Raw genomic sequence first — 12,492 nt, forward strand, 5'->3', positions numbered from 1 at the left:
ATTGTATATGTATGTGTTTTATATTTTTAATTGGAATATTGTTGTTTTTAAATGTTGTAAACCGCAATGAGTCGCCGTTTTAGGCTGAGATATTAGCGGTATACAAGTGTACTAAATAAATTCTGGCACTGCTTTCCTAATTTCTACCACTTGGTCTTCTCTCATGCCATCTCTTGCTTTCCATCTGATTCAAAATGTCTTTGCTCACCTTGGATCATTTAGGTGTATGTGTATGTATATCACCCCATTCTGAGTGTTTTGCTTCAAAGAACAAAAGATTTGAAGACCATCAAAAGCTGCCCTAAATAATATTACTCACAGAAATCCAGTAACTCTAATGGTTTAATCCAATCCAGATCTGCACACAAAGAAGTCTTACAAAAGTAATTGCATATTCAGTTTCATGATATATGCTTAGTATTCCTGGTTAAGGCCAGACTCCTCTTTTTTGACCCTATACCCAGGGAGAAGAGCAACAGTTCTTGCGACCCTGGAGAAGGATAAGTGTGGTAGTCTCCATGATAGACCCCCTGAACTGAAGATCCTGCTTCTGAATGCCAGATCCGTCAGCGGTAAGACATCTATGGGGCTGACTCAAGTAATATCTGTCCCCACTCATCAGACAGGACACACTGCGGATGGTGGGACGGTCAGAATGGAAGAGCAAAACATTCTTCCAGTGTCATGGGCCGACCATCATCTGATTTGTTTAAGATTTGCTGTGACTTCTAACTTCCGCAGCGGTGGAGGACCGACGAGACTTATGGATCCAGAAGGGCTCCTGAGGTCCCTTGGGGATCTTACTGTCCTGGAGACTGACAATCCTATCGACGCCCTGGTCGATCGCTATAATAGCGAGCTGGCCAGGGTGATCGACATGATCGCTCCCGAACGTCCCCTCTCTTTGCGTAGAGTCGCACCGACTCCCTGGTTCACCGAGGAGCTGGCTGTGATGAAGCGCTGGAAGAAGGGTCTAGAGTGCATCTGGAGGAAATCTTGCGACGTGTCTGACCAAGCACGGGCTAAAGCCACTATTAAGGCTCATAATGTGGCTTTGTGAGCAGCCAAGAAAGCTTTCTCGACTGCCTGCATAGCGACTGCAGCAAACAGACCATCAGAGTTATTCCGAGTTGTTGGGGAGCTCCTCCAGCCTCCTGAGGTGGTGGGGCTTCTTGACGACTCAGCAACCCGGTGCAGCGATTTTGCACACCATTTTGCAGGCAAAGTTGCTCAGATACGTCTTGAGCTGGACTCCAGCTTAAATGCAGTACCAGATGAGGTAACTGAGACACCTGTCTGTTCGATCTTATGGGATTGATTTTGGTTTGTTCTTCCGGATGATGTAGAGGGGGTCCTTGGGTCTGTGCGAGTGACCACATGCGCACTGGATCCTTGCCCTTCCTGGCTAGTTAAACTGGCCAGAGAGGGGTTGTTGGACTGGCCAGGGGAAATTCCCGTCTTGCCTCATGGTCCTCCATGTCAGTCGCTCGCCTGACCGGGGTATTGGGTGGAAACCTGTGTTGGACGGGGTTGCACTCCCGGTGAAGACACAGGTCTGCATTTTGGGGGTCCTCCCGGACTCTGTGCTGACGCTTGATGCGCAGGTGTCGGCAGTGGCCGGAAGGGCTTTCACATAATTAAATCTTGTGCGCCGGCTGCGACCATATCTCGTGAAGTTGGACTTGACTAGGGTGGTTCATGCCTTAGCTACCTCTAGATTGGATTACTGCAATGTGCTCTACGTGGGGCTACCCTTGAAGACGGCCCGGAAACTACATCTTGTTCAACATTCGGCGGCCAATCAACCCCCTATTTAAGGAGCTCCATTGGCTGCCGTTTATTTTCCGGGCCCAATTCAAGGTACAGGTTATTACCTATAAAGCCCTTAATGGCTTGGGACCCGCCTGCCTTTGTGACCACACCTCCCTCCATAAACCTGCCCAATCCCTCCGATCCTCGGGGGAGGATCTCCTTTCACCTCTACCATTATCTTAGCCCCACCTTGTGGGAACAAGGGAGAGAGCCTTTTCCTCAGTGGCCCCCCGTCTATGGAATACACTGCCTGGTGAGATTAGGCAAGCCCCCATCTTAGAAAGTTTGAAGAAGAATCTCAAAACCTGGCTCTTCCTCTGTGCTTTTGGAGATTAACTAGATAATCTCATTTGACCATTTACCCTCAATTTTGTCTTCAGTGCACCCTTTATACGAAGGTCCTTTTTCTTGACTCCATCTCGGAAGAGTTCCTTCCCCACAAATAAGTTGCTCCACTGCTATCTCACTCCCTGTTTTTATCCCCAGTATTTTAATTTGTACATGCGGCCCGCTCATTGTTTTGTGTCTTGAATTGTTTTATTTTACTGCATATTGGTTGTAATATTCTTATAGTGTATGTTTTATGTAATTGATTATGTTGTTGTTTATGTTCTGATTTTATTCTATTGCTGTGTTGTTGGGCTTGGCCCCGCTGAGGAGATGGTGGCGGGGTACAAATAAAGTTTATTATCTATTATTATTACTAAGAAGATGAAAATGGCACGATTCAATATTCTCACTGTCTTGAAGTTTGAGTCCCTGCAATGTCATGTAACAAATCCAGCACTATAAGAAATGCATACTGGCTATCTTGCTGCTTCTCAAGGATCTTTTACTGGGATGATAAAAATAGCACCTGTAAGAACAGAATATAGTGACAGTGAGAGTCTTCTTCAAACATTGCTCCAGCCTTGAAAAATATCTGCTCACAAAGAGATCAAATTGTTACTGATTTTCATAGATGCCAGTGTGGCAAATCAGGAAAAAATCTAACTGAAACTGAGTTCTCAGATATGAAATCAGTTTTGCTTTACTCTCCAGCGTGGCTCTTTAGATGATGAGTCAATTATGAGGGTTGAAAGATGGGAATATTTTAATAAATCAAATGTAGAAATAATCCTTAGAACGTGCTTTTTAACTACCACTATTCACTTTTCCACATAATCACCAAACAACTGGAGACATTTCTGCCAACGATGAACAAGTTTTCTGAAGCCGTCACGGAAGAAGTTTCCACAACCACAACCACAACCAGCATCTCATAATTTTCTCAACATCTTCATCAGAAGCATAATGATGTCCCCACAGATCTGTCAGGATTTATTGAGTTATGTATGTGTTTTAAATGTGCTTCTGTGTATTGCAAATATGGATGCCACTGTGAATTGAAAATACTGTGCAGAAATGTTTAGAGTTGAGGCTGTGATTATGTGAACTTGAGAAAGTAAGATAAGTTTTGTTGTGGTGAGAATCTGAAGGGAGTTGCCAGCTTCAAGCAAGAGAAGATAAGCAGATGTGAAGAAGTGTTTTGACTTTCGGTTTTGACTAGTTCTCTTCCTGTATGTCGCTCGCTGAAGAAAGATGTGTTTGCTGTGTGTGCTTAGTAAAACTTAGTTTTCTTTTGTAACTCAAAGCTTGCAGAGTCCTTATTTGCAAATCCGTGTCTGTTTGATCTAGAATTCCTTCTGCTGGGCAGCGTCAATCTCTGACAAGATCTTATTTCACTATTGGGAACAGAAATGCTGATTGTCAGCTCACAACAGCTGGGCTCAATGATGACACGAGACTTCCATCATAATCAAACAAAGAACTTTACTATCAGATACTCAGACACAGAAAAGCCGGGATTGCCTGGTCGCAGCGGGCAATCCCTTATATACACTCCCACCAGTTCAAAACGTGAACTCCCGCCAAACCCAAAACCCCGCGCAAAAGCTTCCCGCCACCAGACAACTGCTTCCCTCCAAGGCCACCAGCTGCAGGGTCCTTATCAGGGTGAAACGTCAAGAGTCTAGTTTTCGGTGCCAAAGTCTGGGCTCCGGAAACTGGATCCTGACATGACGTCCTCCTCCTCTTCTTCCTCCTGAAATGAAAACAGGAAACATCTCTATATACTTTCTGGATCGAGAGGGCCTTGATACTTTTTGAGTAGTCCACAATGGAACACGGGGTGGACTTTTCCCAAACTTTTGGGTAACTTCAACTTATATGTGACATCATTTATTTTATTCAAAATTCTGAATGGGCCCAGAAACCGTGGGGTGAGTTTTCGAGATGGTGCATCCACCCTGATGTTTTTTGCTGACAGCCAGACCAACTCGCCCTCCTCTAATTTGTCCCCCTCCCTCCGTTTCCGATCGGCGAACAGTTTGTGTTTCTTTTGGGCTTCCCGTAATGCCGTGACCACGCCTTCCCAGCTGGCCCTCATTCTGTCTGCCCAATCCTCCTCCCTCCTCTGCTCTCTTTCCTCCCATTCTGGCAACCTTGGAAGGGGAGAGACCTCTTGGCCGTACACTACTTTAAATGGGGACTCTCCTGTTGTTGAGTGTGGGGCTGCGTTGTACGCTAGTTCTGCATACGGGAGCAGATCAACCCAGTCTGATTGACGTTGATTGGTGTATGATCTGAGGAACATCCCTAAAGTTTGCTGGGTGCGTTCCACCCCCCCGTTTGTCATGGGGTGGAATGCGGAGCTCAATGTTCTTTCCGCCCCTAACAGCCGCATGAATTCCTTCCAGAAATTTGCAGTGAACTGAACCCCTCTGTCACTGATAACCTGGTCTGGACATCCATGCAGACGGTAAACATGTTTTACAAATAACTCTGCTAGTTTCTCTGCTGATGGTAGTTTAGGGAGTGCCACAAAGTGTGCCTGCTTTGAGAATAGGTCAAGGATTGTCCATACATATCGTTGGCCCCTACTGGGTGGTAGTTCCCCAACAAAATCGAATGCAATTGAGCTCCACGGTCTCATGGGGTGAGCCACCTTTTGTAACAGACCTGATGGTTTTGTAGTGGGGGTTTTGCTTTTTGCGCAAGTGTCACATTTAGAAACATATAATTTGATATCACCCCTCCTCCTAGGCCACCAACATTGCCTAGCTAGTAGTTTGGACATTTTTGTGACCCCAAAATGCCCCGCACTCTTATTATCATGACATCTCCTCATCATCTCCTCCTGCAAAACTTTTGGAATGTATGGTTTTCTGTTCACGAACCCCAATCCACTATTCCACTCCACCTTTTCCTTATTCTCCTGGAGCCATTTGTCTTCCTTGTATGCTTGCTTCAACTCATCTTCCCAATCCTTACCCCCTCCTCCTACTCCAACCAGCTCTTTGCAGCGCTCCGCTTGTGCCCTAGTCACGACCGCCATCCCCCCCCCCCCCCCGCTGCACTGATATGAGGCTTTCTAGTCCTCGCTCTTCCTTCCCCTCCTGTTTCGGCATACGCGAGAGCGTATCTGCGACAACGTTCATTTTACCTTTGTGGAATTTTAATTCAAATTGGAAACGTGAGAAGAACTGACCCCACCGAATCTATTTGGCTGACAATTTGCGGGGGGATGTTAGGTACTGTAAGTTTCTATGATCAGTCCACACCTCAAATGGGATTCTGTTCCCTTCTAGTAGGTGCCTCCAACATTCCAATGCCCTCATTATCGCTAGTGCCTCCTTTTCCCAAATCGGCCAATTGTGTTCTGTTTCAGTGAATTTTTTGGATATGAACCCACAAGGCTTCAAGTTCCCCTCAGAATCTCTTTGCATAAGTGCTGCTCCATATGCCCAATTAGATGCATCACAATGCAGCACGAACTTCTTGGCCGTATCAGGGTGTGTTAACAGTGGTTCCTCTGTAAATCTACACTTTAGCTTTTCGAAGGCATCCTGACATTCCTTTGACCATACTAGCTTAGCCCCCGGGGATCGTGTTTTGGCTGACTCCCCCTTCCCTTTTGTTTTCAGCAGTTCTGTGAGTGGTAATGTGAGCTGGGCAAAATCTCTTATGAATGATCGGTAAAAGTTTGCGAACCCCAAGAATGACTGTAGTTGTTTGCGTGTAGTTGGAGGCTCCCATGCTTTCACGTCCTCTACCTTCGTGGGATCCATAGCAATACCTTTGTGGGATATCCTATATCCTAAGAAGTCAATTTGCTTCTTATTAAACTCACATTTGGCTAGTTTGGCGAACAATTTTGCCCCCCTTAGCCTTTGGAGTACCTCCCTCACCAATTGGGTATGCTGCGCTTCATTTTTACTAAAAATTATTACATCATCAATAAAACAAAAGACCCCACGGTACAATAATGGGTGTAACACTTCGTTGATCATCTGCATGAACGCTCCTCCCCCTCCTTTTAGGCCGTGAGGTAAAACACAGAATTGGTACAATCCTAGCGCACATGAGAATGCAGTTTTCCACCTGTCCTCTGGTTTCACCCTGAGTTTGTGGTAAGCCTCAATCAAGTCCAGTTTCGTAAACACCCTCCCCTCCGCCAGTCTAGATAATAAGTCCTTGGTTAGAGGTAGAGGGTAACAGGTACTCGTGCTCACGGCGTTTACCCCCCTGTAGTCTACACACAGTCAAAGTGAGCTGTCCTTTTTCCGTCTAAATAGCACGGGGGCCCCGAGGGGGGAATCAGAAGGCTCAATGAACCCCCGCGCGAGGTTTTTGTCTATGTACTGTTTCAATTCGTCCATCTCCCTAGCCGACATAGGGTAGATTTTGGCTTTAGGGAGTGTAACGTCCTTGTGCAGTTCAATTTTCACCTCAACCCTCCTTTTGGAAGGTAGTCTGTCAGCTTCCTTCTCATCAAAAACATCAGCAAAGTCCCGGTATTGGGGGGGGGAATGTCCTGTACCCAATCCTTTGGCTTGCTTTCCTCACCTCGACCACCCATCCCCGTTGGCGTCTTTGGGAATTTCAGGCTCCTCTCCTCCCAATCTATGCAAGGGTTTGCTCCTCGTAGCCATGGCATCCCCAGGATTACATTGTATGTTGCTAATTGGGAGATAACAAATGTTATCTCACCCTCCCAGCCACCCACTTTGCACTTCACTCCCCTAACTTCAAACCTCGCCGGGGCGCCTAATGCCATCGACCCGTCTAATTGAGTGAAAGCTATGGGGATCTGCAAAGTTATCTTCTCGCATTCCAGTTCCTCTGCTAATTCTGGAGTCATTATGTTCCTGGAGCATCCACAATCTACAAAGGCTTTGCAGCTGGCCCATTTACCCATCCCTTCTAGCCTGATGGGGAAGACTAACATTCCAGGGCTGTGACTCACCAAGGATCCCATTGAGGCCTCCAGGGGGAAACATTCCTCCGCTTTCTTTCCAGCAGCAGCTTTCGTTTTGGGCCGTGGGGGATCCCCCCCCCTTCCTCTGGCAACAGCCGGAGGCTTTATGGCCTAAACGGCCACAAATAAAGCACCCGTTCTGCCGGCTTCTCTCTCCGCTTGCAGGCTCTTTCTTGGGCGGCTCCCCTCCAGGCTTCCGGCTCTCCATCCTTGGCGGTCCAGCCTGTGCCGCTGCTGCTCGATGTCTCGACCCGCCCGGCTAGTTGGATCCATCCTTGGATCGTTCCCGGGTCGTCGCGGTGGAGCGCCCAGGCCAGCAATTCCTTCCTCAAGCCCTCTTTAAAGATTTCTACTTTGGTTTGGGCTGACCACTCTGGGACCCTTTCAGCGAGCAACTGGAATTCCTCGGCAAACTCCGATACACGTCTCTGGCCTTGAGTGATGGTTTTCAACCTATCTCTCCCCTTGATGCGCTCGAGGGGGTCCTGGAAGCGCGCTTCCAAAGCAGCTAAGAACGCTCTCGCTGACCCCAGGCATGGGTCGCGTCGGGCATGGAGCTGGACGTACCAACTTGCTGCGCCTCCCCTCAGCGCTGCCCCTACGGCTCTCACTCTGCTGGCCTCCGATCTGAAAGTATGCATGTTATCCTCCAGATACCCTCGTACCAGCATCAGGAAGAAATCAAGGTCTTCAGACTTCCCTCCAAATTCTGCACGCAGCTCCTCTCTCCTCTGCTGCAGGGGTTGGGGCTGCATCCCCTGGGCGCCTGCGTGTGCCATTCCTCCCGGTTGTGCGGGTTGCCCGAACAGCGCTCCGGGTTGCCCCGTGCCACGTCCTGCCCCGGCTGGGACTGCTACAGGAAAGGTCTGCGGGGCTGTCGCAGCTCCCCGTGGCATGCCTTCTCCTCCGTCACTTGGAGGTGCCTGGGTCCTACGTCTTGCCCCCAAGATCTGTCTGCTCCCCACGCTCGCCTCCCAAGGCGACTCCGCTTGGGGCTGGGATTCCTCCAGCAGGGGGGCCGGGCGATCCATCAGCCTCAACATCATGGCTAATGTGGTTTCCATGGCAGCCACTCTCTCCTCCAAGCAGCCATACCTTTGGGGGGAGGTGAAGTCTATCTCGCTGCTGCCTCTTCCTGTGACCTCTCTCGTTCGCCTTTGGGTGACCCCGTTAGGGTTAGCATATGCTGTTGAGGAGGCGAGCGCCGCCACTCTTTCCAGCTCTGCCTCGGCCTCGCCGAGAGGCGATGTTAGTTTTCCTCCCATCGCTCCGAGGACGGTGTCTTCTTCCTCCTCCAAGGGGGATTCGCTCCCCTCTTCCATCATAGCACCTCACTACTGCTGCAGGATGGTGCGAGGAATCCCAGCTTAATGTCAGCTCACAACAGCTGGGCTCAATGATGACACGAGACTTCCATCGTAATCAAACAAAGAACTTTCATATCAGATACTCAGACACAGAAAAGCCGGGATTGCCTGGTCGCAGCGGGCAATCCCTTATATACACTCCCACCAGTTCAAAACGTGAACTCCGACCAAACCCAAAACCCCGCGCAAAAGCTTCCCACCACCAGACAACTGCTTCCCTCCAAGGCCACCAGCTGCAGGGTCCTTATCAGGGTGAAACGTTAGGAGTCTAGTTTTCGGCGCCAAAGTATGGGCTCCGGAAACTGGATCCTGACACTGATTATGCTTGAAATTTCTCTCTGAGTGATACAACCATCGTCCTGAATCAATCTGTCAACCTTTTGCTTGTGAAACTCGGTGGTTGCTGTCATAGGACGTCATGCAAGTCAGATGTTCCCACCTCAACATCTTTATACTTACTCGTCCAACGACGCACAGTACTCACATCAACACAATTACCATAAACAGCTTGCATTCTCTGATGAATCTCCTTTGGGGTGACTACACGCCTCACACAGGCACAGTTGCTGTACTAGCACCAGCAGAGAGGCCTCCTTCTGCTCCTCTGCCAAGGTGCTTGTTTATAAAGCTATTGTCCTCCCAACCCTGTTATATGCCTGCGAAAAGTGGACTTCTACAGACGTCACACTCAACTCCTGGAAGAATTCCATCAGCATTGCCTCCAAAAAATCCTGCAAATCTCTTGGGAAGGCAAGCGGATAAATGTCAACATGCTGGAAGAAGCAAAGACAACCAGCAAGATGGGCTTAAAACCAACCATAAAAACTGTGGCATAGACACCAAGAACTGGGAGGCCCTGGCCCTTGAGCGCTCTAACAGGAGGTCAGCTGTGAGCAGCAGTGCTGCAGAATTTGAGGAGGCACGAATGGAGAGTGAAAGGGAGAAACGTGCCAAGAGAAAGGCACATCAAGCACCCCTGACCAAGACCGCCTTCCACCTGGAAACTGATGCCCTCACTACAGGAGAACATACGGATCAAGAATAGGGCTCCACAGCCACCTACAGACCCACCACCAAGACACTACATTTGGAGGACTCTCATCCTCAGGCTACGAGGGATCGCCTAAGTAAGGTCACAGAATCGTACTGGGAGATCTAGAGATTCCTAAGGAGAACATTTAAATTAAATCCAAACATAATACAATCTGCGAATGTGGAGGGCCCACTCTCAGGGCCCTTCCACACAGCCATATAACCCAGAATATCAATATCTGCTTTGAACTGGGTTATCTGAGTCCACACTGCCATATAATCCAGTTTAATGTGGATTTTCTACAGCTGTGTGGAAGGGCCCACAATTTCATAAAGTGACAAGTCATGGATCTCAGCTGCCCTTACCTATCAGCTGGGTGTTTCCATCCTTCTCCGGACGGACTTGGCAGGAGATGGTCTGTTGGTCTGCCTGGGACACTGTCTGCTCAGTCTCTTGCAAATAGAGGCCTGAATCCATGCGGTCCAGTAGTGCCTGGAAAAGCAAGACATGCCCATGAATAAAAGAGTCAGGCCCTCCATATGCGCAACAGCATTGACATAGAGACTCATGTTGCAACTCAGAGTAGTTTTCACCTTGCTCAAGACACCAACTCACACCAAGGCTGTAGGTTTTGTAGTTTATTGAGAAAAAGCAAAATCAAAACAGAGAAATAGAAATGCAAAAGTTCCATAGGCAAAACCGAATCTTAAATGTAAAGGCAAAGTTCCCAAGATTCAAAAGCAAAACCATGAAGCATAATCCCTTAGCAACGATCAAACAAGAGTCCATGGTAAACAGGTACAAACAGGAACAAGATCCAAGTCTCAAGAAGCCAGAGGCGTGCTGCCAAAAGCCAAGGTAAATCCACAGACGTTAACATGGGAAGAGTAACGTTGGACTGACAGGGATTGCCTGTCGGCTGCATCATTAAATAGTTTTCCCAAACATAAGAGCATTGCGTTGACCTTTGGCTTCACGCTTGCTGGCCAGACGTGAACTTCTATGGACTCTTAATTGTAAACGATCTTGTCTAGTCATTAATTCAGTCTTATCATCAAGGCTAAGCAACTCATTATCTCCGGCCAGTCCTGGAACCGAAAGGATCCACCTGAACTTGTGGAGTTGTTTCACTATCCTTATCTAAAGGCACATTCCGTTCCCTGGGGAAGAGGCTTGCTGTTTCTCCTTCAGAAGCCACACTATCAGCCCCGTCTGTAACATGTACAGAAATCTGTAACCCATCAGCCTCCTCGTCATCCTGCAAATAGACAGGCTCAGAAAACCCAGCAGGCCCAGAAAGTTCAGACTCAGATTCAGGCTCAGACTGAGACACAACAACTCATCTGTTTATGCTTCTGCTGCATTAACTCTACAGTGTAGATCAGGGGTCCTCAAACTTTTTAAACAGAGGGCCAGGTCACAGTCCCTCAAACTGTTGGAGGGCCGGATTATAATTTGGAAAAAAATATGAATGAATTCCTATGCACACCGCACATATATTTGTAGTGAAAAAAAACCACTTACAATAATTAAAATGAATTACATGAATAAATTAAAGAAATATAATCTTATTAGTATTTCAGTGGGAAGTGTGGGTCTGCTTTTGGCTGATGAGATAAGATTGTTGTTATTGTTGATGTTGTTGTTGTGTGCTTTCAAGTCATTTCAGACTTAGGTTGATCCTCAGCGAGGGCCGGGTAAATGACCTTGGGCCTTAGTTTGAGGAGCCCTGGTGTAGATGCATCCTTAAATAGGCTGCTGTTCCTCTTGCATTTTCCATCTAAAGCAGGCATGGGCACATTTGGGCCCTCCAGATGTTTTGGACTTCAACTCCCACAATTCCTAACAGCCTATCAGCTGTTATTGTTATTGCAGACCAATACTTTGGATTAGGGAAGAACTAAATGAGATGGCATACTTTAACGATCCCATCTTCTGACTCAGCTTGGCCTTCAGCAGGAAACACGGTAATGGAAAGATCTGGGTATTTGATTCCACCACCTGCAAAGAATAAATGGGAATTCTTTTTTTAAGAAGGTGAATGGGTTGGAGAGAGTCAAAAGCAGATGCTGGGCAAGTGTAACCTACCCTCCACCCATTCCCCCCCCCCCCCCAAATATGGTTTTCTAAAAGAAATGGCTCAAACCCCTTTTCACCCCATGGGCCATGTTTGTGGTTTTATGAGTTCTTTAGCCTTCTCTGCCAAAGAGAACTGCTGCCTCCATAAGTTGCAGCTCCCATGATCCCAGAGTACTGAGCCATATCAGTTCAAGGGGTGCCAGACTACATCAATACTCCAAGGTAGGTGTAGCCTACGTGTGGCACATTCATTCTCACAGACCCATGAAGCCTTACCTTGCACCGGCTTGGCTTCCTCATCGATGTGCCCCTGAACAGCCTCTGGTGATTTTCCTTCCATCTCCAGGGAACTGACACACACTTCCTGTGATGGTCCCTGAGCAACAGGAAGGAAGATTTCGGAAACGCCAAGAAGGAAAAGGAACTTTCTCAGGTGAGTGTGCTTACTTTAGTTTTGGTTTTGGTCACAAAGGTAAAAAAAATACCGTAGAGTTGGAAGAGACCACAAGGGTCATCTATGTTGGAGCATGCAAGGAATTGGTCAATGTGTGTGTGTTAACTGCAAAATAAAATGCATGAAGCCGATTGGTTGTGAAGGAAAAAGAAAGAGGGGCCGACCAAGGGCAAGATAAATGGATGGTATCCTTGAAGTCATAGAATCATAGAGTTGGAAGAGACCTCATGGGCCATCCAGTCCAACCCCCTACCAAGAAGCAGGAATATTGCATTCAAATCACCCCTGACAGATGGCCATCCAGTCTCTGTTTAAAAGCTTTCAAAGAACTTCCACCACACTCCGGGGCACAGAGTTCCACTGCTGAACAGCTCTCACAGTCAGGAAGTTCAGATGGAATCTCCTCTCTTGTAGTTTGAAGCCATTGTTCCGCGTCTCCACGGAAGCA

This window comes from Anolis sagrei, chromosome 2 (assembly GCF_037176765.1).
Source record: "Anolis sagrei isolate rAnoSag1 chromosome 2, rAnoSag1.mat, whole genome shotgun sequence".
NCBI lineage: Eukaryota > Metazoa > Chordata > Lepidosauria > Squamata > Dactyloidae > Anolis > Anolis sagrei.